Consider the following 27,622-nt stretch of genomic DNA (forward strand, 5'->3'; position numbering starts at 1 on the left):
CCCTAATCTTCTATGATTCTATTATTCTATTGTCTAGTTCAGGGATCTCATAGACTCATAGACTCATAGACTTTAAGGTCAGAAGGGACCAATATGGTCATCTAGTCTGCCCCCCCGCATGATGCAGGCCACAAAAGCTGACCCCCCCACTTTCCCTTAACTCTGCTGTTGAAGTCTCCAGATCGTGATCTAAAGACTTCAAGTCGCAGAGAATCTTCCAGCTTGCGACCCCTGCCCTATGCTGCGGAGGAAGGCGAAAAACCTCCAGGGCCACTGCCAATCTACCCTGGAGGAAAATTCCTTCCCGACCCCAAATATGGCGATCAGCAGAACCCCAAGCATACAGGCAAGGTTCTCTAGCCAGACCCTCATTTTACCAGCGATGGCCGTTATTGCCTAATTGATTAGAATCCCGTAATCCCATCAAACCATTCCCTCCATAAACTTATCTAGCCTAATCTTGAAGCCAGAGAGGTCTTTCGCCCCCACCGTTTCCCTCGGAAGGCTGTTCCAAAATTTCACCCCTCTGACGGTTAGAAACCTTCGTCTAATTTCAAGCCTAAATTTCCCCACGGCCAGTTTATATCCATTCGTTCTCGTGTCCACATTAGCACTGAGCTGAAATAGTTCCTCTCCCTCCCTGGTATTTATCCCTTTGATATATTTAAAGAGAGCAATCATATCCCCCCTCAGCCTTCTTTTGGTTAGGCTAAACAAATCAAGCTCCTCTAGTCTCCTTTCATAGGAAAGGTTTTCCATTCCTCGGATCATCCTAGTTGCCCTTCTCTGTACCCGTTCCAGTTTCAGTTCATCCCTTTTAAACATAGGAGACCAGAACTGCACACAGTACTCCAAGTGAGGTCTCACCAGCGCCTTGTATAACGGAAGCAGCACCTCCCTGTCCCTACTAGAAATACCTCGCCTTATGCATCCCAAGATCGCATTAGCTTTTTTCACAGCCACGTCGCATTGCCGACTCATAGTCATCCTGCGATCAACCAGGACTCCGAGGTCCTTCTCCTCCTCAGTCACTTCTAACCTATGCGTCCCTAGCTTATAACTGAAATTCTTATTAGTCATCCCTAAATGCATCACCTTACACTTCTCACTATTAAATCTCATCCTATTACTAATACTCCAATTTACAAGGTCATCCAAGTCTCCCTGCAGAATATCCCGATCCTTCTCCGAGTTGGCAATGCCTCCCAACTTTGTGTCATCCACAAACTTTATCAGCCCACTCCTACATTCGGTTCCGAGGTCAGTAATGAATAGATTAAATAAAATCGGACCCAGAACCGAACCTTGAGGAACCCCATTGGTGACCTCCCTCCAATCTGACAGTTCACCTTTCAGTACTACCCGCTGCAGTCTCCCCTTTAACCAGTTCCTTATCCACCTCTGGATTTTCCTATCGATCCCCATCTTATCCAATTTAACCAATAATTCCTCATGCGGAACCGTATCAAACGCTTTACTAAAATCGAGGTATATTAGATCCACCGCATTTCCTTTATCTAGAAGGTCTGTTACTTTCTCAAAGAAGGAGATCAGGTTGGTTTGGCACGACCTGCCTTTTGTAAACCCATGTTGTAATTTGTCCCAATTGCCATTCACCTCAAGGTCCTTAACTACTTTCTCCTTCAAAATTTTTTCCAAGACCTTACATACTACAGAAGTTAAACTAACAGGCCTGTAGTTACCCGGGTCACTTTTTTTCCCCTTCTTGAAAATAGGAACCACATTAGCTATTTTCCAGTCCAACAGTACCACCCCTGAGTTTACAGATTCATTAAAAATTATTGCTAAGGGGCTTGCAATTTCTCGCTCCAGTTCCTTCAATATTCTAGGATGAAGATCATCCGGTCCGCCCGATTTAGTCCCGTTTAGCTGGTCAAGTTTGGCTTCCACCTCTGATACTGTAATGTCAATCCCCCCTCCTTTATTCCCCTCTGTCCTGCTCCCTCTATTCCTAAGCCCTTCATTAGCCTTATTAAAGACCGATGCAAAATATTCATTTAGATATTGTGCCATGCCTAGATTATCTTTAATCTTCACTCCATCTACATTCTTCAGCGGTCCCACTTCCTCTTTCTTTGTTTTCTTCCTATTTATATGGCTGTAAAACCTCTTACTATTGGATTTAATTCCCCTCGCAAGGTCCAACTCTACACGGCTTTTGGCCTTTCTCACCGCATCCCTACATGCTCTAACCTCAATAAGGTAGGTTTCCTTGCTGATCCGTCCCCTCTTCCATTCTTTGTATGCTTTCTGTTTTTTCTTAATCACCCCTTTGAGACGCCCGCTCATCCAGCTAGGTCTAAATCTCCTGCCTACTAATCATTTTCCCTTTCTCAGGATACAGGCCTCGGACAGCTCATGCAACTTCAACTTGAAATAATTCCAGGTGTCATCTGCCTTTAGATCCCTAAGTATGTTAGCCCAATCCACTTCCCTAAGTAGTTGTCTTAATTTATTAAAGTTGGCCTTTTTGAAATTGTAAACCTTAGTCACAGTTTTATTTCTGTTAATCCTTCCATTTAGTTTAAACCGAATTAGCTCATGGTCACTCGAGCCAAGGTTGTCCCCTACAACCATTTCCTCAACGAGGTCCTCACTACTCACCAGCACCAAATCTAAAATTACATCCCCCCTCGTCGGTTCAGTTACTACTTGATGAAGGAATTCATCTGCTAGCACGTCTAGGAACATCTGAGCCCTATTATTGTTACTAGCATTTGTTCCCCAATCTATATCTGGGAGGTTAAAGTCCCCCATGATTACACAGTTCTTATTTGCTTTTACTTCCCTAAAAACATTAATTAGTTCTCTGTCCGCTTCCAGGCTAGATCCTGGCGGTTTATAGCACACCCCAAGCACTATCTCAGGGGAGGCTCTAGTAGTTCTTTTACCCAGTGTAATTATTGCCCAGACAGACTCCGTCTTATCCATTCCATCACTTATTATTTCTTTACATTTTACCTCATTATTGACATACAATGCCACTCCCCCACCTTTACCTTTTTTCCGGTCATTCCTAAACAGCACATACCCTTCCATACCTGTACTCCAGTCATGACTACCGTTCCACCATGTTTCAGTTATTCCTACGATATCAGGTTTCATTTTTTGGACCAGGAGCTCCAATTCCTCCATTTTGTTACCTAGGCTTCTCGCATTGGTGTATAAACATCTTACTGTATGCTGTCTATCCTTTCTCCCATTAGTTATGCAATTTGGTACGGACCCCGTACTGTCCATCCGCCCCCTCCTTCTTATGTCCAATTCCCTACCCCTACCTATATCTGTGCTTATCTCTTCACCCTCTTTTTCAGTGTTGGAATCTGGCGTGGAGATTAACTGGACATCTCCCAACCGTCTCCTCCAAATTCCTAGTTTAAAGCCCTTTTGATGAGATGAGCCAGCCTCCCTCCCAGAAGTCTATTTCCTTCCCTACTCAGGTGAAGTCCATCCCGTGAGAACAGCTGTCTGTCCCCGAAAGCCTCCCAGTGGCCATACATCCCAAAGCCCTCCTTATAGCACCACTCCCTTAGCCAGCTATTTATCCTCACAATTCTGTCAGCCCTTTGCTGTCCTTCTCTAGGAACAGGCAGAATCCCACTGAAGATAATCTGAGCCTCGACTTCCTTAAGCGTCTTCCCCAATCTGGCATAATCTCCCTTGATTCTCTCTAGCGAGAACCTAGCCGTGTCATTCGTTCCTACGTGAAGGATGATCAAGGGTTTCTTACCTGCTCCTTTTAGGATCCTTTTCAACCGCAGGTCGACATCCCGTATCTTAGCACCCGGCAGACAGCACACCCTTCTGTTTTCTAGGTCCGCCCTGGTCACAGGCCTGTCTAACCTCCTCAGTAAGGAGTCTCCAATCACATAAACCTGTTTTGCCTGGTGACAGTGCGATCTACTAATCTATCCCCTGTTCCCTGTAGTCGTAACTCCTGACTCTTTCTATTTTCCCTTATAGTCCCTCTAGTGACATCCTGTATCCTCCCAGGGCCGAGTATTGATGCTGTCTCCATCAACTCCTCCCCTCTCTCTATTGGACTAACCGCTCTTCTTTTCTTCCTCTGCCTCCCACCATCAGTTACCACCTGCTGCATCCCCTCCTCGTTATCCAAACACCCAAACCTGTTCCTGAGTTCTATTTCCCCCTCACTAGCCCTCCTTTTCCTTGGCCTGCTTCTCACGGTCACATGCTTCCACTGCTCTTGTTCTCCCCCCGACATTCCCCCCCCCTCACAGACCATAGCCCCTGCTTCCACCTGCATCCCTGAGCATTCCCCTTCCGCCACTCCCTGCCTTTGCTCCAGTAGCTGCTCAAATCCCCTTCTAAACTCTACCAGGGTCTTTACCTGCATCTCCAACCCACGGACCTTTTCCTCTAACAGGTCAATTAGGCGGCATTTCATACAGACATACCTTTGTTCAGGTGCCCCTGCTAGGACCATGTACATACCACAGCTGCCACATGCAATCATCTGCATTGTGTCCCCCGCTGCTTGGCTCATGGCTGCTATGGTCTCTGCCTGCTGCTTCTGGGGACACAAAGCACACTCCCCACCGAGCCCTCCTGCCTCCCCTTCCACCTCCCCCTGTAAACTCCCACTTAAACTCCCCTGTTAGCAGCCCTGTTTGCCGGCTCCTGGGTGCCGCTGCTCGCTGCTTGGTACAACCCTGCCATGCAATAAGGTGCCGCCTCTCACCTTGTACATGTTTGTTCGAACAAAACAACTCTATCCATCATATTACCCTTTTGACCCTGTCATTGGGATGGGTCAGCCTGTTCCTTGTTATCTGTGTGGGATGTACAAGTACACAAATGTTCTGATATCTGGTGTCTAGTACCTTTTAGGTATGTCTCTTTTTGTAGCATCAGCCCTTTTCTTGCCAGCTTCGGTGAGCAGGGCCTGTCTCTGGCTCACAGCTTAACTTTGCTTTAGGTTAGCATAGTCTTGACCGTTACTTTAGTTCAGGCCTTAGGCCTCATATCGGACCTCTGATACAAGGGTTTATGTTTCAGGGCCTCATCTTACTTCACCTGCTACTGCTCATTGGGGCTAATCTCAGCCCTGTGATTCTTAGTGGGTTTTATAGGAGACTCCCTAGAATGGTATGGAAAAATGGTATGGAAAAAATGAAACATTACATATAAAACAAACGGAAGACAAGGGAAGTTGATAGCAATGAATATAAATCAGATGTTAGGAATTGCTGAAAATTGATAAGGGAAGTCAAAGAACACAAGGAGAAAACTATGCCTAGTAGAGGTGAAGACATTAAAAAGGCATTTTAAAGATATATTAGGCACAGGGACCCCTTGATCCTGTGTCCCACATGGAGTGGCAGTGGCTGGGAGTCCCTCAAAGAGAGGCTGGGACAGTGGCATGGGACCCAGGCTCCATCCCAGAAGAGGCAGCAAGTGACTCTCCCCCACCCTTTTGATCAGCAAGGTGTCCACAGACAGGCAGAGGGAAGTAGTGGTTCCCCCCCCCCCAGTCCTCAGCCCCCCAGCCAGCATGTATCCACTTGGGTGAGGGGGTCAGAACTGCTGTGCTCTTCCCCTCCCCCTGCACACTGAGCCCCCTGTTGGTGTGGGGTTCATGAGGTCCTCAGAGCAGTGGGGCTGGGAGTTCAAACCCATGGAGATGCTTGGGGTAGTTCAGCCCTCCCAGAGCTATTGTCTCATGCTCTCTGCAGACTCAGGCAGACAATGCTGCAGCTGCTGCAGGTCTCTGCACCCCCAAAATGTTGTTCCAGGCTGTGAGTGGGGCAGCATCTGGTGTTAGGCCCTGTCAGACCCAGGGCACTGGACTCTGGCAGTTCCTATGGTCCTGTGGAAAACAGGAGATTTCTGCTGAAAAAAAATATAACAGATGTAAGGGTTGGAACAAAACCAGATCAGGCCCTAAATAAATGATTCATTATGAAATACCCATCCAGGCTCAGTTATTATCCTCCAGGTTACAGGTGGGGATATTGAGACAGAGAGAGCTGAGGAAATTTAGTTGTTTAGCTCTCCTGGCATCCTCTCTCTAGCCACTGCTGCCTGGTTGCCTTTGCCACCATTTAGTCTGGGATGTTCGAGAGAGTAAGGCATTCATGCTTCAATCCCTGGGACTCCTTTGCAAATCCAAGGCATTTTTTATTTATGAAATTTGAGAAACGTGCAGGGCTTGAAAATTAGCAAACTAGACACGGTCCAGGATTAGATGGCCTAAAGATGGCTATAGGAGCCTATTGTTATTCAAAATATCTCCTAAGCAGGCTAAGCACCTAACTCTCATTAACAGACAATAGGACTTAGTCACTGGCTCACTTAGGAGCATTCATGAATCCCACTAGGCATCTGCCTTCATCTTTAGGTGCCTAAATCCCTTTGTTATCTGGCCCACAGATAACACAGAAGCTGGGCTAGACTTCGGAAACCCTTGAGGCTATTCTAGGGCCTGTGCTATTCAGGGGGTCAGACTAGAGGATCAAAAGAGGATCACAGTGACCTCTTTTGACTTTACAATTTGTGAACTTTAGCTTGTGGACCTCTGCTTCTGAGCTGTTCAGGGCTCCAGGGAGTGAGTCCCACAAGCCCTTAGAAAATAGACATGGATGAATCACCTTCCTGCAGTATTGATCCTTTACTGCCAGTGCTGCTTAAAGCCAGCTCCACTCCACACAGCTCATCTGCAGTGAGGAACACATTTGAATCTAGTCCTGTCAGGTCAGTCGCAGAGTGGAGGGTGAAAGGTCTCTTACATAGTTGTGCATTTGTCTTCTAGATACAATTAGAGGGATAGATAGATAGACAGCTATATTCTGACCAAAGTATCCGGGGGCTGGACAAATCAGTGCATCCTGTGTTGGAAACAGTAAATTTACTTATTCAATTTAATAGGCTTGAGGATTCACATCCAGGTGAAATTTAAGAATACAAATTAGAAATACAATGGGAACTCTTTTACATTTTTCCCATTAATTTACTCAGCCACAGATAGTAGGGAAAAAAATTAAAAATGAAAAAAATAATCCTACAAAAAAATAAACATTTCCATCAAAACCCCCCTACCCATTTTTTTAAGTGTTAGGAAACTGAAATCTTTCAGCTTAAAAATGTTAATTTTGAGAAGAAAATCAAACAAGCTTGTTCTTTGAATTTTCTGTTTTCCAGCAAAACATCACATATTTTTGAGGAAAGTGGACACAGTCCGAAGAAAACAATGTTGTTTTTCTAAAAACTCAATTTTCCATTAAAAAAGTGAAAGTTTCCAATTACCCTTAAACCAGGAGGGATTAATATTGTCTAATAATAATAGAATTAGAAACCCGTTTGTAAGGGGACTGTTGACCCCTTACTAAAACTTAATGGGGTGTTTTGGTTGGCGAGCTCCCAGTACCAAAAGAAAGGGGAAGGGTTAATGGGAACCTAGTACCCTGAGACTGACAGGCCCTAGTGGCACTGAGGAGAGGCCAATGCTGCAGGTTAGCCTGATTGACAGGGCAGGCAGGCTAATAAGGAAGTCAGGAGGTTGGGGGGGTGTCCCGTCCTCTGTGTGAGCTGGGACTGCCTGGGCCAGAATGGGGCCAAGCTAAGGAGAAATCAGGAGCCTGAGCTGAGCTAGGGGGCAGAGCCCGAGCAGCAGCCCAGGGAGTGGGTCAGTGCTGGGAGAAGAGCCAGAGCAGCAAGAGCCACAGCAGCAGCCCACAGAGCAGACCCTGTGCTGGGAGGAGAGCTGCAGCAACCAGAGCCAGAGGGTCCAGAAAAGCATCCCAAGGTGCTGGAGGCACAGCAGCAGCAGCTGCAGAACTAGGGCTGGAGCTGCAACTGGAGCAGTCCGGAGTCGGGTGCAGTGAGCTGCTGCGGAGAGTGAGGGGTGACTCTGAGCAGTGGGCCCAGCCAGGGGCGGCTCTATGTTTTTTGCCACCCCAAGCATGGCAGTCAGGTGGCCTTTGGCGGCACGCCTGGGGGTGGTCCGCTGGTCACGCGGATTCAGCGGGGTTTCTGCGGGTGATCTGCTGGTCCCGCACCTTCGGCGTACCTGCCGCCAAATTGCTGCCAAAGCCGCGGGACCAGTGGACCTCCCACAGGCATGCCACCAAAGGCTGCCTGACTGCCGCCCTGACAGCGACCGGCAGGCCACCCCCCATGGCTTGCCGCCCCAGGCACATGCCTGCGGCGCTGGTGCCTGGAACCGCCCCTGGGCCCAGAGCAGGGAGATGCCACCAGTCAAGAGGCCTTGCAGGCCTCACTGGGAGAGGGATTGTAACCCCTATGGGGGGCAATACTGGGAAGCAGGGTCCCGCCACCTAGAGCCTGAAAGTGTGTGGCCACCGCCAGAGCAAGTGTCTGACCTGCAGCATCCCTGCAGCACAGCCAGGGCCTGGGCAGGAGGCCTGGGACATGTGAGGAACAGTCTGTGAACGTCCCTTATATTCCAGCTATGGCTGTTTGGTATTCCCCCATGCCACAGAGCGGGGTTGTGTTTTTTCCTTTAATCTTTCCCATTTTTCCTTATATTTTTAATTCATTGTTGTTTAATAAATTGTATTTGCTTGAAATATATGTGATGATCAGTGGGTCAGGGAAGTGTCCAGAGCAGAAAGAGTACCCTGGAGTGGGGACACCCTAGCCCCTGCCCTAAGTGATCACAAAAAGTTTGGGGGTCGAGCCCCCCAGGAATCCTGGGCCCAGCTTTGTTGGGGTTTCGAGGACTCTGCCATGCAGGAGAGTGGAAGGGGAGCCCTCGAGGTCAGGCAGACCTTTGGGTAAAGGGTGTGGGAGCAAGGACTCAGATCCTTTCACTAGCCCATTTCACCGGGGTAGTGTATAAGCCAGAAAATTTTCCCACAATAGCGGGTCCAGTTCCCCACTTACACATTCACTCTCTGGCATCTGGTTTCTTTCCATTTCAAAGGAGAGTACAGATGAATAAACAGCAAAGCTGAGAGCCCACAGAATATGTTTCATACCTACTAACACCTTGAAACACAGGGTCAGAGTTGAAGCAAGCAGCCAAAGCCTATCTACCCTAACACTCTTAATGGCCATAGCAGAGGTCAATAGGACCAGAACCCAGATCTCCTGGTCTAGCACCATATCCAGGGTACATTGCTGCTGCCAGCTGAGCAGAAATGCTTAAATGGATGTGCAGAACACACACTTAATAGGACAGCCCATCCCCCAAAGAACTCACAGTCACATAGACAAGGCAGAGAGAGGGAGGGAGGGGACACAGAGGCACAGGGAGAGGAAGCAACAGGCCCAGGGTCACACAGCAGGTTAGTGGCAGAGCTAAGAATAGAACCCAAGTCTCCTGATGGCCACTGACATCAAATCACAGAGGGAAACAATACAACATGGAAGTGACTGAGCGACACATTATATAGATGTTCACAGATGCCAAACCCAGAAGGGATAAAAACACAGGTCAGAGAACTTCCCCCATAAAATTCCTAGAGCAGATCTTTTAGAAAAACATTCAAACTTGATTTAAAAATTGACAGTGATGAAGAATTCACCATGACCTTTGTTAAATTATCCTAATGGTTAATGAATCTCACCATTCAAAAATTATGTTTTATTTCCAGTGTGAATTTGTCTAGCTTCAATTTCCAGCCATTGGATTGTGTTAGACCTTTTCGTGCTAAATTGAAGAGCCTGTTATTAAATATTTGTTCCCCATGTAGGTACTTACAGACTCTAATCAAATCAACTCTTAGCCTTGTAGCCAATGATTTTAGTTTATTATCCATTTATTGTGTGATGTTATGATTAATCAACATTTTAGATCATATATATTCATTGTATGTTAATTAGAGTTAATTTGTAGAATTATAGAATTAAAAGACTAATCATTATTTAGAGGAATCATGTCATAGATGTAAGTAAGACAAGCTGAAATGCAAGAACCTGTATGCTAAAGTCTGCAAGATTTTAGATTAGCTATTTTAGGCCTTGGAGACAAGAAATGATGACATAAGTCAATGAATAAGAAATAACCTGAAAGATTATGGGAAAAGAGGTACTGTCATGAACATACAGCTAATGGTAGCATAAAATCCCTCCTTTACCTGTAAAGGGTTAAGAAGCTCAAATAACCTGGTTGGCACCTAGACAAAAGGACCAATAAGGGGAGAAGATACTTTCAAATCTGTGGGGGAAGGTTTTTGCTTTGTGCTGTGGGTGTTGTGTGTTCTCTCTGAGACAAAGAGAGAGACCAAGCAAGTAATCCAGCTCCTACTGAAATGATACATCTAATATTACAGAAATAGTAAGAATAGCAAGGAAATGCATTAGATCATCTTTTGTTTCAGCTTGTGAATTTTCCCTGTGCTAAGAGGGAGGTTTATTCCTATTTTTGTAACTTTAAAGTTTTGCCGAGAGGGGAATCCTCTGTGTTTTGAATCTGACTGCCCTGTAAAATTACCTTTCATCCTGATTTTACAGAGGTGCTTCTTTTACTTTTTCTTTATAATAAAGTTCTGTTTTTAAAAACCTGATTGGTTTTTAATGTCCTAAAAACCCAAGGGGCTGGTCGGTGCTCACCTTGGTTACTCTCAAGCCTCCCCAGGAAAGGGGGTGAAGGGGCTTGTGGGTATAGTTTTGGGAAACAGGAACTACAAGTGGTCCTTTTCCTGAATCTTTACTAACTCACTTGGTAGTGGCAGCGGTACCCATCCAAGGATAAGGAAGGATTTGTGCCTTGGGGAAGTTTTTAACCTAAGCTGGTAGAAATAAGCTTAGGGGGTCTTTCATGCAGGTCCCCACATCTGTACCCTAGAGTTTAGAGTGGGGAGGGAACTCTGACAGGTACCAACTGGTAATATTGTGAAAGTTTAGATGGGAAGATTAAATATAAATTATAAAATGCTGTAACAGCAAATATTGTCTCCAATATGTGTATTAACCACAAGATAAAGGTGGTACATGAATGTTAATGACAACCTACCCAGCCTATCGAATTTGGGGTTCCTTGTGTTTCTAGGGGACACAGACTAATAAGAAAGAGAGGGTTGACACTTTCATGTACATGCACAGAATTTAAGTACAGACAGACTGCTCAGGGTGCTCAGAGCAGGAAAACTGAGCTTCCTATGGGAAACTCCAGCAGGAACCACCCCCATATTTATGATTAATCCATGAGAGAGTCAACAGACTCTAACACCATCTAGGAGGTTGTGAGTATGTCTGTAGTTATAAATGGTACATGGTACTTATCTTTGTGAATTGTATATGCTGTGCCATCTATAACTTTATTGGTAACTTTAATAAAACTAGATGTTCTTGTGATTGTATGTGTTACTTGTCTATGATTTCATGTGTTACTATGGGCTCTAGATCCAGAACCAACAGAGAAAACTCTGTTGAACTTTGAATATTTGCTACTACCACCAAGATCTGCACCTGCGGTGGCTCCACCCGGGCCCACGCCCTAGGCTTCAAGGCGCACCACAGTGGCCCTCCTACTCATTGCGGCATAGTCCTCATGGCTCTCATTACTGGTGACAGCTGGGTATGGGCCCGACGCTCCAGCGCCACCCATTTTCAGGGCTAGTTGATTCGGCAGGTGAGTTGTTACACACTCCTTAGTGGATTCCAACTTCCATGGCCACCATCCTGCTGTCTATATCAGTCCCTTCGGAATCGCACTCGCCTATCTCTTAGGACCGACTGACCCATGTTCAACTGCTATTCACATGGAACCCTTCTCCACTTCAGCCTTCAAAGTTCTCATTTGAATATTGAGATTGTAACTGCCAGAGCTGAACCCACTGTAGTATAATTAAGATTAACATTAAATAGAATAAAGGGCTACAGCCTTCTCTTTGTTAAGATTGCTAGATTGAGCTCCTTGAGTCTATCACTATAAGTACAGCCCTACCAAATTCACGGCCATGAAAAAAATGTGTCACGGACCGTGAAATCTGGTCTTCCACCATGAAATCTGGTCTTTTGTGTGCTTTTACCCTATGCTGATTTTACGGGGAGAACAGAGTTTCTCAAATTGTGGATCCTGATCCAAAAGGGAGTTGCAAGGGGTCACAAGGTTATTTTAGGAGGGTTGTGGTATTGCCACCCTTACTTGTGTGCTGCCTTCAGAACTGGTTAGGCTGGAGAGCAGTGGCTGTTGGCCAGGTGTCCAGCTCTGCAGGCAGCACTCTGCCAGCAGCAGCGCAGAAGTAAGGGTAGCAATACCATACCATGCAATCCTTATTTCTGTGCTGCTACTGGCAGCGGCTCTGCCTTTAGAGCTGGGCTCCTGGCCAGCAGCTACCACTCTCCAGCTGCCCAGCTGTGAAGGCAGTGCCGCCGCCAGCAGCAGCACAGACGTAAGGGTAGCAGTCCCACAACCCCACCAACAATAACCTTATGACCCTCCCATAACTCCGTTTTGGGTCAGGACCTCTACAATTACAACACCATGAAATTTCAGATTTAAATACATGAAATTTCGTATTTTTAAAATCCTATGATCGTGAAATTGACCAAAATGAACAGTGAATTTGGTAGGGCCCTAACTATAAGGCATGTTTTCTAATCCTTTAATCATTCTTGTAGTTCTTCTCTGAACCCTCTCCAATTTTATCAACATCCTTCTTGAATTGTGGGCACCAAAACTGGACACACCATTCCAGCAGCAGTTGCACCAGTGCCAAATACAGTTTGACAGCAGGAGATTCTCATGATTTGACCCTTAGAGAGGGGCAGGCACGAGGCCAAGACCTGAGGAGGTGCACTGAGATCAGACAAGTAGTCAAAGGTGCAGCTAGCCCTGTAACCACAATAGTTGGGATTTAGACAGGATTTAGCCAATGGTCTTCCAGCCACACAAGGATCTGAACGTGTCTAAAGCATAGACAATTTGTGCCTCCTGATACTGGGAGGGCACAATCCTATGGGGAGGACACGTGACTTCCCCACATTTCTTCTCTGCCCAGTGAACCCCCTGCCCTGCACCCAGCCCATGGAAGCTGTGCTCTCCCCATACTACCAGAGTTATCTGTGTGTGGGGGGGAGCTCTGTTCTTTTCCTGCTTCACCTCCCCCTCACATGTTTCTGGCTCGCTCGCTCCCTCTCCCTGTCAGCCAGGCCCGACTGCGGAGGATAGGAGGCAAGGGTGGGCTGCCATCCCAGCCAGGCTCTCTCTCAGGCATCCACCATTCTGTACAAAACAGCAACCCTGAGTGGCTTTGTAGCAGCAATCCTGAGAACAACATGAGAAGCAGCTGGTCCCACCCCTTCCACTCCCCTGTCCAGGACCCGGCTGCCAGGGACAGGAGCTGAGTGTGCGGGGATGCAGTTGCAGTGGGCCCAGGAAGTCCCACTCCTCTCCCCTCAGCAGGCCAAGCAGAAATCTGTGGGGGAAATTGACCCCACATGCCCTCCCTTTGCATCACCTATTGTTTAAAGGAATCCTGAATTGCATAAGTGGGTTATAAGATTATTAATATTATTATTAATAATACTAATAGTAATAATAATTAGCATACTATATTTGTGCATGGGTGTATATTCGAAATATTCCATAGATAAAAGCAGAGCTGTTTTGACTGGTTACATTTTAGCAAGATCTATTTCTCTTCCCTGATTGGATGTATTGGTGCATTAGAAACAATTTTCTTAAAAATGCTTATTGTCCAAACACGCTATGATTAGGAATTTAAAACTCAACTCCTTGGAATATTCTGAACTGATATTGAAAAATACCTAAGCCAGTGTTTAACTTTAAATGTGTGAGCAGTCCCAAGGAAGGCTTAAGTTCAACTCATGCTTAAATATTTTTTAAACTGGGGGTATGAATGAGATCCTCAGCTGGGCCTGGGGTAATTAGAATGCAACTTCTCTTGATTTTCAGAAGAGTTCAGCAACTGACTGCGGCCTCTTTGGAAATCCTACCCCAGTTGCTTCAAGTTCATTAATGTCTGCTTTTCTGGAATATTCAGTGAATATAAACACAAAGGGGATGTCCATTAAGGTGAATCAAATTTATTTAAAAAGTAAATTGCTATTTACAAAAACATTTTTTCACCCTTATATTCATTCAGTCTTTCAAATGACAGTGAGTAAGAACTCACTCAAACTTCAGGGAGACATAAATAATGGTGTAGCTCACAAGTTTTGAATTTTGTAAAGTTATGCTGTATAATTCAGTAAATACCAATGTCCAGTTGTGATGCACGACCAGAAAGGGTTAAGCATCCTGCAGCATGAATGACTCAAATTCAACCCTTAAAAACATATGGGAAGATAGTGTTTGTGTTTGGTAGTGATCAACAATGTAATCAAACAGTCCCTGTCTATGCTGTATTCTGTTAATTCAGAGATCAAAAGGACATCTTAGCATTTAAATGAACTGTAAACATAAGATATCGCTGTATTCATCTCTCTTTGAAATGTATAGCAAATCACCTGTGAATAATTATCAGCAATGCTTAGGAAATGGGTCCACTTCAAAGTCCCCATGAGGCCTATTGTTCGCTGAAGGACTCTGAGCTGTCAAAGAAGGCCTGAGACTATATTAAAAAAATTGCTTGGGTCCTGATCCTGTCATCTCAGATCTGCTTGAGGTTTCATGCTGGGGAAGCCTAAGCCACAAGGACTGAGATCCCAGTCCTGGACTGGGCCGGCCTGAATATAAACATTGGGCTATAACCTATGGACTATTTCTGAAAGAACTCTTTGCAGCTACAAAGCTCACCAACTCGGCTATGAATCTGAATCTCAAGACTGACTAATGTCTGTATGTATACTGATCTTTTAGCCAATGCTCTCTCTCTTTTCTTTTTAAATAAATTTTAGTTTAGATAATAAGGACTGGCTGTAAGCATGTATTTGAGTAAGATCTGAAATATTCATTAACCTGGGAAGCAATGTATCCAATCCTTTGGGATTGGTAGAACTTTGTTTTAAGATTAATAAGATTTTCAGTAATCCTCATCAGACCTGACTTGGTTGTCCAGGTGGAGGCCTGAGGCTGGATTACTTTAAGGGAACTGTGTTGTTGGCTTCTGGGCAACGAGTGAGGTAATTTAGAAGCTGTTTTGTGCTGGTTTAGTAAATCTAAGTATTGGAATATCCACTGGCTTTGGGGATTGTCTGCCCCATTCTTTGCAGTTCACCCCAATTGAGTGACCTCAGTTGGTTCCCCGGGACTCCAGTCACACCAGTTATCTCCTATCAGGGCAAAATCCTGTCTACACAATAGTAACACCTCCAGAAGTTAGGCCTTATTACAACCATCAAGATGCAAAGTCTATCCTCTCATCTGGTAATCTATACCCCGGTGTAACTCCAATCTCCTGAGGCACCTGAGCAAACAATGGGTGGTTCATTGACAGTGGAATTGTCTTCTCATGCTACAGCCAAGTCTGCTCATCTTCAGGATGTGTACTATGGCCCATCTATTCACCTAAGCTGTCCCCAAAGGGGTGGATTGAGGATATGATATGACTAGGTTGATGGAAAAAATATATGGGCCAGGCTTGAGAGAGCATGTACTGCCACTGCCCATGTCATTGATGCTGATTAGCTCGCTAAGGCTGAATTTTTTTTTACATTCATAGATTCCAAGGCCAGAAGGACCACTGTGATCATGTAGTATGACCTCCTCTGGAACACAGACCACAGAACTTCCCCAAAATAATTCCTAGAGCAGATCCTTTAGAAAATTATCCAGTCTTGATTTAAAAATTGTTAGCAATGGAGAATCCAAAGCCACCCTTGGTAAATTGTTCCAATGGTTAATTACTCTTAGTGTTAAAAATGACCACCTTATTTCCAGTATGAATTTGTCTAGCTTCAGTTTGCAGCCATTGGATCTATACCTTTCTCTGCTAGATTGAAGAGCCCATTATTAAATATTTGTTCTGCATGTAGATACTTATACATTGTAATCAGCCTTAACCATATCTTTGTTAAGCTGAATAGACTGAGCTCTTTGAGTCTATCACTATAAGGCAGGTTTTCTAAACCTTTTATCATTCTTGTGAACCTTCTATGAACCCTCTCCAATGAATCAACCCTTTTTTAATTGGGATACCAGAACTGGATGCAGTATTCCAGCAGCGTATCCAGCTAATCTCAAAGCTTCTTGGGAATGGGAGTCCTCAGTTCCCATTAATTTCATTGAGAACTGAACATCTAAGATCCCCTAAGTGGCTTTTAAAGTTTCAGCCCAGATCATAAGGGAAAAGTGCAAGATATTTTCCCCTCCAGACATTAAGGGCATTCTAAAATGCAACTGTGTCCAGATATGAGATCTACAAAAGGCCCGGTCTCCTTAAATGGGCCATAAACAGACCCTAGTACCAACACACATGAGCTTTTATAAATGTAGGGCTGCTCCAAGCTCTGCTCAGATAGGGACTATTTCATCTCTAGGCCACACAAAATGATCTGGTCCCAGATTGATTTAGGACAAATGATTATTTCATTCAGTGATTTTTGAGAGTCAGTGATAGCTGGGCACCTTTGAAAATGAGGTACCCTGAAAATGCCAGTGCAGGGCTTTTTCCAAATGGCCCCTCTCCTTCTCATTGGACAAACAAAAACATCAGAAATAATCATCTCTAAGCTCTGGAGTGTTCAGCATCCAGTCTCTCCCTGCATAGGGGCCATTCCCCCTGGGACAGGAGACGCAAAGTTGACAGAAGCATGAAAACTCAATTAGCACCTTCTGATTGGTTTGTGGTGCAAGAGATTCCCACTACACCAAGAAAGATTGGTCACTCCGACAGTCATTGGAGCCTGAGAGGAAAAGTGTTCAGCATCCACCACTTGTTGAATCACGGAAGATTTTGTTACCACTCTTACACATCAAGCTGGGTCTGATGAAGTACTTTGTCACGGCCATTGACAAAACACAAGCAGCTTTCAAGTACCTCCGTGGAAAATTTCCAAGGTTAAGTGAAGCTAAGATAAAGGAAGGTGTCTTTGTTGGTCCTCAGATTCGTGAACTTCTTCGAGATGATGCATTTGACCGTGCACTGCGTGGCAAGGAAAAGACAGCATGGAAAGCCTTCCAGTTAATGGCAATAAATTTTCTGGGAAACAACAAGGCAGACAACTATAGGTTGTTGGTGGAAAACCTCCTCAAGGCATACAAAAGCCTTGGTTGCAACATGTCACTAAAGATACATTTTTTGCACTGTCATCTAGATTTTTTTCCACCGAACTGCAGAGCAGTGAGCGACGAGCACGGCGAGCGATTTCACCAGGACATTGCAACAATGGAGAAACGCTATCAGGGCAAATGGAGCCCATCAATGCTTGCAGACTATTGCTGGACAGTGACAAGAGATGCTCCATTTAATGAATATACGAGACAAGCCAAGAAGCGCCAAGTAGACACTGAATAGGACTAAACTATGTACAGAATAGTTTTTTGCCTTTTGTTTCATAATATAATTTATTTATATAACCCTTTTGCTGATTTTTAAAGTGTTACATAAACAGGACAGGTGAAATATTATCATGTAAAGCAACCATGAACACATGAAAAGACCTAGGTTTACAATTTATGATTAAAACTCTACTATCTACATAATATACATAGACATAAAATGTAAAAACTTAAATACCTTAGAAACAGTAGCCAATCAGTTGTTTTAATTGTCATATTTTAATTCAGCACATCAAAATACATAATAAATAGCACATTTTATCTCTGAAGCAGATGACTTCTCAAAAATTGTAGACTAGTGTAATGAACATTGAATTTTATTTATATTGTGTTTCCAGCTCATGCATGTATTTATAAGTTTTCTTTTGTTGTGTGTTTATATTTTACATAAAAAGAATAAAAATAAAGTTTAAAAATTATGCCTTATTTCCAGTCTGAATTTGTCTACCTTCAACTTCCAGCCATTGGATCCTCTTACAAACCTCTCTGCTAAACTGAAGAGCTCATTATCAAATATTTCTTCTCTGTGTAGGTACTTGTAGACTGTTATCAAGTCACCTCTTAACTTTTTTTTTGTTAAACTAAATAGATTGAGCTCCTTGATATTAAATTGTAGATGTCAGATCCATAGCTTGTGTAAATTGGCATCATGGCATTGGACTCAATGAGTCCTGTCCCTGGCTGGTATAAATGGATGTAGCTCTATTGAACTCAATAAGCTAGATCCCCAAATGGTGTAAATTCATTAAGTTCTATCTAAGTCAATGGCACTACACTGATTTGTGGAGGAGATAGACCTAAATGTTGAGGTCAGAGTCTTCTCTCCCATATACCAGATTTACACAAGTCTGACTCCTTTGACACCACTCCTGATTTAAACACACAAGGGAATGAAGCTCCTTGTTTTTAAGTGACCCTGAAATGGGTATAAGTGGCAAAGCAGTTTAATAGGCATTATCTAGGCAGAGAATGAAACCCTGATTCTTCCCTCTGAAAAAATGCACACCAGTTTAACTCCATTAGTGGGCCAGGACTTCTGCTGGTATAAATCAGCCCAGGTGCATTGACATCTGTGGAGTTAATTTGGATTTGCATTGGTGCAGCCAAAAGTAGAACGTAGCGCTTCTGTACATAAATTGTGTTGTCATGGAAATTACAGACATGGACCAGGAGAAATAAAGGAAAATAATATTTAGTGGAGAAAAACAGACAAATAATTCTTGGTGAATAACATCCATCCAGTCAGTGTCCTCAATGCGGCTTTGATCTCCTTGTTCCTCATGCTATAGATAACCAGATTCACCATTGGAGGCAACATGGAGTGTAGAAGAGCCACAATGACATCCAGAGCAGATGCAGAGCTGGAGATGGGTTTCAGGTAGGCAAAAAGGCAAGTGAAAACAAACAAAGAGACCACAGTGAGGTGAGGGATGCAGGTGGAGAAGGCTTTATGGCATCCTTGCTCCAAGGGGATACTTAGTACAGTTTTGAAGATCTGAACATATGACACAATTATAAAAACAAAGCAGCTTACAGTTAAACACCCACTAAAGGCAATAACCCCAACTTCTCTAAAGTATGCGTCAGAGCAGGAGAGCATGAGGAGCTGGGGGATTTCACAGAAGAACTGATCCAGCATGTTGCCTCCACAGAAGGTTATTGCAAATGTGTTTCCAGTGTATAGTGCAGAATTGAGACTACCAATGATCCAAACACTGGCTGCCATTTGGACACAAGCTATCCTGTTCATAACGCTCTCATAGTGCAGTGGTTGGCAGATGGTGATGTATCGGTCATACGCCATGATGGTCAGAAGGAAAAAAATGGCTCCTATTAAGAAGATGAGGAAAAAACCTGGGCAACACATCCAGCATAGGATATTGACCTAGTGTGGGTTAGGGAATTAGCCATGGTTTTGGGGATGGTGACAGAGATGGAGCCACGGTCTAGGACGGACGGATTCATCAAGAAGTACATGGGGGTGTGAAGATGGTGGTCAAGGTCTATGGCTGTGATGATAAGAAGATTTTCCATCAGGACTGCCAGGTAAATCACTAAAAAGAGTACAAAGTATAAAATCTGCACCTCTGGCGCATCAGAGGATCCCAGGAGAAGGAACTTGGTCATAGTAGTTTTGTTGGACATTTTCTTTCTCAGCACATTAGGAGCTACCTGTAGAGGGAAGGACAAGGACAATGATCAGGATTAGACTAGTAAAATATCTCTCCTTTTGTGTAAACCACCATAATTTCCTTGAGTTAAGATCAGATCCATATCTTGTGAAGATTTATGTAACATGGAAATGGGGCCCCCATGCACTCCAGTGGAATTACTCCTGATTTACACTGGGCTGAGTGAGAGGATAACCAGGCCGTTTGACTTAGTGGGATTACTCCTGATTTACACCATGGTGAAGGAAATTATAATCAGGACCAATTGCTTTGTAGGTCTTTGTATAACTTTTTCATCCAAAGATGTATAAAATTAAGTAAATTTTATCCTCATTTTACAGAAGGGAAACTGCAAACCAGACAGCTAGAGTCGGCTGTCAGGTACATGTAAATGTGAAGTAATTTCATTGAAAGCAGCGGAATTACTCTGCATTTACATTGTTGTACATGGAAGTAGCATCTACCTCAGAGGTGAAAGGGCTCACTCATGGTTACACAATGACCTAGCTATAGAGTTGGGAACACAACCTAGGAGGAGTCCCAAATCCCAGTTGGCTGTTCTAGTCATGACCACTCACAATAAAAAATAGAATAAAAGAAACCCAGTATTCTGATTTCTTTTGCACTTCTCTATCCCAGTAGACCCCACTCCTCTCCAAGAGCTGGGACCAGAACCCAGGAACATGGGTGCTGTAATTTCCCCTAATTACTGGGTGTGACATTATTGACATGAACTGTGACCATATAGATCATTGTTGCAACAAGGGTCCTATGGTTGCACTAGGTCTTGTACAGAGGAGGTAAAGTGGGGTGTCTATGGAAAGGTTGTAGTTTGCTGGTTATGTTTATGTTGTCTGTATGTGTGTATCATTTTTGTATTCAAAGTTATGAATATTGGCTATGTACTTGTATGTCAATGTGTTTGATTCTAAGTAGCCTCAGTGAAGCTTTTGGTCAGCTTCTTGAGAAAGGACTCTTCTCAGTAAGTGTCCAGTCAAGAAACATTTAACTGAAAATGGACTTTGGGAGACGCCAATACACATCTGAGCTTTCCTGGCAACGTTCAAACTAACATGTAAACAATGGCGTCGGCCTGCAAAAGGCTGAATCATTCATGGACATGTGACTTGCCCAGGTGGATACAAACTCCATCGTGCTGCTATGATTTTGCACAGGAGAACAAAGGGGTTTCCATCCACAAGAGAAAGAATATAAAAGGCCCTGGAAACCCCTCCATTTTGTTGTCAGCTGGCTCAGGAGATGGCCTCTCCACCTGCAAAGGATGGCTGAAAGAAACTGGAACAAAGGACATTAACTATGGGAGTGTGAGTGATTGCTGTACCCAGACTAGGAAGGAGTCCAGTCTGGGAAAGACGCTTATTGGAACATCTCTGGAGGTGAGATTTCATCTGTAATCATTTTCTTAATGTATTAGGCTTAGACTTGCGTGTTTTGTTTCATTTTGCTTGATGACTTACTTTATTCTGTCTGTTATTACTTGGAACCACTTAAATCCTACTTTTTATACTTAATAAAATCACTTTTGCTTATTAATTGTCCCAGAGTAAGTAATTAATACCTGGGAGAGCAAACAGCTGTGCATATCTCCCTATCAGTGTTATAGAGGGTGAACAATGTATGAGTTTACCCTGTAAAATACTGTTTACCCTGTAAAACAAAGTAAAATGGATTTATTTGGGGTTTAGTCTCCCAGAAAGACTGAATACTGGGTGCTGGGAAAGTCTCTGTTAACTAAGAAGCCCCTGAGCTGAGCGGATCTCAGTTTCAGTGAACTGCAGGGGGGTGTGGCCCAACCTCTGGGTCTGTGCTGTCGTTGACTGGAGTGTCTTACTCAGCAAGACAGGAGTGGAGGGAAGCCTTCTCTGGCAGGGGGATTTGTTCTCAGTGGTATCCCAGGACATCTAGTGACAGTCTTAAAGGGTTTTTTGTGACCCAATCCGTCATACTCGGGCTGTTGATTAATCACAGTTCACTCAGGCGGTTAACTAAAAAAAATTAATCATGACTAATCAGATCTTTTATCGCACTGTTAAAGAATAGAATACCAATTGAAATGTATTAAATATTTTGAATGTTTTTCTACATTTCCATATCTATTGTATTATGTTCTGTAATTGAAATAAAAGTGTATATTATTGTTATTACAAATATTTGCACTGTAAAAATGATAAAAGAAATAGTATTTTTCAATTCACCTCATACAAGTACTGCAGTGCAATCTCTCTGTCACGAAAATGAAACTTACAAATGTAGGTTTTTTTTAGAGAACTGCACTCAAAAGCAAAACAATGTAAAACTTCAGAGCCTACAAGTCTACTCAGTCCTACTTCTTGTTCAGCTAATCACTCATCTCTAAGACAAACAAGTTTGTTTACATTGACAGGAGATAATGCTGCCCTCTTCTTCTTTATAATGTCACCAGAAAGTGAGAGCAGGCATTTGCATTTGTAGCCAGAATTGCAAGGTATTTACATGCCAGGTATGCTAAACATTCATATGCCCTTCATGCTTCAGCTGGGTAATTTACTTTGTTCTGTCTGTTATTACTTGGAACAAGTTAAATCCTACTTTTTATAATTAATAAAATAACTTGTTGCTTATTAATTAACCCAGAGTAAGTAAGTAGTTCCCGGGGGAGCAAACAGCTGTGCATATCTCTCTATCAGTGTTACAGCGGGCGGACAACTTATGAGTTTACCATGTATAAGCTTTATACAGAGTAAAATAGATTTATTTGAGGTTTGAATCCTATTGAGAGCTGGGAGTCTGGGTGCTAGAGACAGGAGCACTTTGAAAGCTGTTTTCAGTTAAATCTGCAGCTTTGGGGGACGTGATTCAGACCTAGGTCTATGTTGGCAGCAGGCTAGCATGTCTGGCTCAACAAGGCAGGATTCTGAAGTCCCAAGCTGAAGGGAAAACGGGCTCAGAGGTAGTCTCAGCACATCAGGTGGCAGTCCCAAGGGGTTTCTGTGACACAACCCATCACAGTACCAATGTGAGATTTCTAAAGATAGCTACAGCACTCAACCCAAGGTTTAAGAATCTGAAGTGCCTTCCAAAATCTGAGAGGGGTGAGGTGTGGAGAATGCTTTCAGAAGTCTTAAAAGAGCAACACTCTGATGCGGAAACTACAGAACCCGAACCACCAAAAAAGAAAATCAACCTTCTGCTGGTGGCGTCTGACTCAGATAATGAAAATGAACATGCATCATTCTGCACTGCTTTGGATTGTTATCGAGCAGAACCCCTCATCAGCATGGACGATGTCCCCTGGAATGGTGGCTGAAGCATGAAGGGACATATGAATCTTTAGCACATCTGGCATGTAAATATCTTGCAATGCCAGCTACAACAGTGCCATGATAACGCCTGTTCTCACTTTCAGGTGACATTGTAAACAAGAAGCAGGCAGCATTATCTCCTGCAAATGTAAACAAACTTGTTTATCTGAATGATAGGCTGAAGAAGAAATAGGACTGAGAGGACGTGGAGGCTCTAAAATATTACATTGTTTTATTTTTGAATGCAGTTTTTTTAATATAATTCTACATTTGTAAGTTTGACTTTCATGATAAAGAGATTGCACTACAGTACGTGTATTAGGTGAATTGAAAAATAATATTTCTTTTTTTTTATAGTGCAAATATTTCTAATAAAAATAAATATAAAGTGAACTCTGTACACTTTTTATTCTGTGTTGTAACTGAAATCAATATATTTGAAAATGTAGAAAACATTCAAAATATTTAAATTAATGGTATTCTATTATTAACAGTGTGATTAATCACGCAATTATTTTTTTTAATTGCACAATTAATCACAATTTATTTTTTAATCACTTGACAGCCCTACTAATTACTAGATCACACTCTGTGGTGGGAATAGAAACCAGGAACCTTGACTCCAACCCCCGTAGCCACTACAAAATACTATATTTCTGTTTTTTAAAAGTAACAATACTAGACAGTATCAGAGGGGTAGCCGTGTTAGTCTGGATCTGTAAAAAGCAACAGAGAGTCCTGTGGCACCTTTAAGACTAACAGATGTATTGGAGCATAAGCTTTCGTGGGTGACATGCATCCGACGAAGTGGGCACGAAAGCTTAAGCTCCAATACATCTGTTAGTCAATATTAGACAGTATTTTTATTAGCAGTAATAGCATTGGAAGTAGAAATGCTGCAAGATCAAGATCCAGTGAGATGGGCTTTCTTTATTTGTACTGTATTTCACTGTCATTGATCCCAATGATGGTCTATTTTGAGTACAAACTGCAGGTTTTAGCATCTTCTGTTTAGTCCCTAGGAAATTAAAAATTGCACTAACTAGGAAGAAGATAAATGACATTTGTATCTCATGCAGAAGGACTAATGATCACTGGTGCTAGAATACTCATATGTTAGGGTAAACAAATGCATACCCTTGCCAAACTCATTGGGGGTGCAAAAAGTTATTCTTTGGCAGTTCGCACTGATTGTTGTTATTCTAGGTGGGCTCATAATGCTGCCGCTTAGTAATGTTTCCTGACACTTTCCATTAAGACCCTATTATCTGTGGCTTATAACTTTACCAAACTTTACTGGTTGGGGCTGATATTTATTACGGCAAGTGTCTGCCTCAAAACAGTTGAGATATTTCCAAGAACGAAACCATGGAAAATATACAGTTCTGCTCAGTTAAGCTCTACAGAGACTACACTTTGCAGCAAAGACCTGAAACTTGGCATGAAGGGTCATTTTATAAAATGAAAACTTTTTTTCTAAAAAAAATGAGCTACAATAAAAATAAGCTAAACAAAAAGATAATTAAAAATACCATCAATATTGAAACAAAATGCTTCAATTTATTTGAAATGTAATGTTCTCATTGACCCCCAAATTTAAAAAATAATAATTTCATGGTAAAATTTGAAATTCAATTTTTCATTACAATTTGGAATGAAAATACATTTTGAAATCATGGCCTATCCTGTGCAATGGACATGCTGGATCTTGCCCAGCCCTTTCACAAAGTACTTCGACACTATAGTAATGAGCACCATAGAAAAGACCAAGATAAAATGGATTATTTTGTGTTCAGAGCATTGTAGAGCAGCTTGCAGTTAATAAGGCATGGGGGCACACAGTGAAGAATAAGGAGAAAACAAAGTACTGAATAGTTGCTCAGTATCCACCCTGGGTACTGAATGAGGCAGGGGTCCACGGAAAAAGGAATATGTTGTTGTGCAATTAAAGACTGCTTTATAATTTCATCGAAACTAATTGTCTAATTGATGGACAATATAATGAGCAGATGGGCTAGTCTGCCCATAACCCCCTTTTGTGGTCCTTAAAATGATGTTGGGGTTCGAACAGGGAGCAGACTCTGGGGAGATTCCCAGAGCAAAGCCCAACAGGCATCCCCTTCACTCTGGAGACTCTGCCTTTTGCTTATGAGCCCTGAAGATCATTGATTCATTGTACACCCAGACCATAGGTTACAAGTGGATATGCCTGACCATCAGCACTGGACCAGTGAGGACCACAGACTGATACATGTGAGATCCTGTTCTGGTTTGCTTTCCCTTTCCACCCTGCACTATCTTCCTCTTGGTCAGCTTTTTACCTGATCCTGAGACCAACTGCACCATATGGCAGAAGCACAATGAGTTTAGATGGCCCATACAGCTCTGCCCAGCCTGAGAAGGTCAGTGAACCCTGATTTGGGTTGTTTCCGTTTACTATGTGCAAATTGAAATAAGACTGAAAATCTAAAAAAAAAAAAAAACATTGTCCATTTACAATTTTTTTCTTAAAAGCTGCCTCACTAAACCCCACATATATTTCATTGCAACAGCAAACTTACTGTCCTAGTCTGTGTGCAATCCTCCCAGCTCTTCTCTCCTCCAACTGCAGACTCCTGTTATCTATCTATCTATCTATCTATCTATTAGGAGAAACTGTTCTCTCCTCACACTGAGGCTGACGGGGTTAAAAAAATACTAAGACAATTTGTGTGTGACTGTTGGAAGGATATTTATCCATGCCTATTCCTAATGGCTTTCAGTCACTCACGCCCTGGAGCCCAGCACAACATAGGAACAGAGGCCCAGAGGCCAAAGTTACTTTCTGTCTGTGTTGTACTTTCCTAAAAGGGCCCAGAAACTGAAGTGATCACAATTGCAAAGAGGCAGTAGGGATATTGCAATGACTTTGATGGCTAGGGACAGAGGACTGGTACTCAGGGGACCTGGTATCTATTCCTGTCTCAGACACTGACCTGCTGTGTGACCTTGCACAAGTCACTTCACCTCTCTATGCCTCAGTTTTCCCTCCTTTCCATTGCATGTTTGCAGGGCTGGCTCTGGCTTTTTTGCCGCCCCAGGCAAAAAAGCCTCCGACCGGAGGGCAGCGAACCCCAGCGGGGGCTCCGCTCTCCCCCTGGTGGCCGGGGGGAGGGCGACCGGAGCCCTGGGAGGAGGGCGGTGAGCCCCGGCCGGGGCTCCGCTCTCCCCGGCGGCCGGACTGCCGCGCCGCCCCCCTCCAGGTGCCGCCCCAAGCACAAGCTTGGTGGGCTGGTGCCTGGAGCCGGCCCTGCATGTTTGGATTATACATTCTGTGTGAAGTGTTTAGCAGTCTGAATCCTCTAGGTGTCAGGGTAATACAATCATACAAGAAATCTCTCTCTCTCCAAGTTAAATGATTCCACATATCTAAGCCCATAAGCTTTCTGCGCTCAGTGTGTCCATGTCTGTGCTCCCCCCCCCACACACACACGCTCTGTGTGGGGGAAATCAATTCCAGGTAACCATTTTATAATATTCTCATAGTCACAGTCGCAAAGGGCTCATATCAAAAACACATAAAGCTGGGCATTTCTAAGGAGCTTCTGTTTTAGGATTCCTCAATTCTACTCCCAACTCTGCCAGAGGGTGAATTTAGGCAAGTCCCTTCAACTCAGGGGCCCTGTTTCCCTTCCCTCCATGGCCTCTCTTTTCTATTTAGACTGTGAGCTCCTCACATATTACCTAGTAGCAAGGCACAGATCTCAGGGGCAACTATGAGACATATTTCTATTATGATTATTATTATCCCTCAGTATTACATCATGGGAATATGTATTATTATTAGTGTTGTTATTATTATTATTAATAGTTTTATTTATTTTCTGTTTCATAGACTCATAAATCCCAAGGCCAGAAGGGACCACTGTGTTCCTCCAGTCAGACCTCCAGTATGACAAAGTATCTTAAGCAAAGTAAGCAATTATGGCATAAGAGGGAAGGTCCTCTCATGGACCAGTAACTGTTTAAAGGCTAGGAAACAAAGGGTAGGGAGAAACAGTCAGTTTTCAAAGTGGAGAGAGGTATATAGTGGGATCCATCAATGATAGAGACTGGGACCAGTGCTGTTCAATATATTCATAAATGATCTTGAAAATGGGTAAACAGTGAGGTGACAAAATCTGCAGATGATACAAAAGTACTCAGGATAGTTAAGTCCAAGTGAAGAGTTACAAAGATGTCTCATTACACTAGGTCATTGGGCAAAAAAATGGCAGATAAAATTCAATGTTGATAAATGCAAAGTAATGCAGTGGAAAATATGATTCCAACTGTGCATAAAAAAGGATGAGGTATAAATTTTCTGTTACCACTGAAGAAAGAGATCCTGGAGTCACTGTGGATAGTCCCCTGAAAACATCCATTCAACTTGCAGTGGTAGTCAACACAACCAATAGAATGTTAGGGAGCATTAGGAAAGGGAGAGATAATAAAACAGAAAATATCATAATGCCACTGTATAAATCCATGGGACACCCACACCTTGAATTCTGCATGCAATTCTAGTTGCCCCATCTCAAAAAAGTTATATTAGAACTAGAAAAGTTACAGCGAAGGGCAATGATAGTTGTTAGCATCTATAAAATCATGAATGGTGTGGAGAAAGTGATTAAGGAAGTATTATTTACATCTTTACATAACACAAGACCAAGGGGTCACCAGATGAACTAAATAGGCTGCAGGTTTAAAAGAAAGAA

The 27,622-nt window shown here is 43.2% G+C and overlaps 1 pseudogene; it reads right to left on the reverse strand.

Annotated features, from left to right (window-relative positions):
* Window positions 1-18,605: 18,605 nt before the first annotated feature.
* LOC113406687 lies at window positions 18,606-19,558 on the reverse strand (annotated as a pseudogene).
* Window positions 19,559-27,622: the final 8,064 nt, after the last annotated feature.

This window comes from Terrapene carolina, unplaced genomic scaffold, assembly GCF_002925995.2.
Source record: "Terrapene carolina triunguis isolate 2854851 unplaced genomic scaffold, T_m_triunguis-2.0 Scaffold119, whole genome shotgun sequence".
Taxonomy (NCBI): Eukaryota; Metazoa; Chordata; order Testudines; family Emydidae; genus Terrapene; species Terrapene triunguis.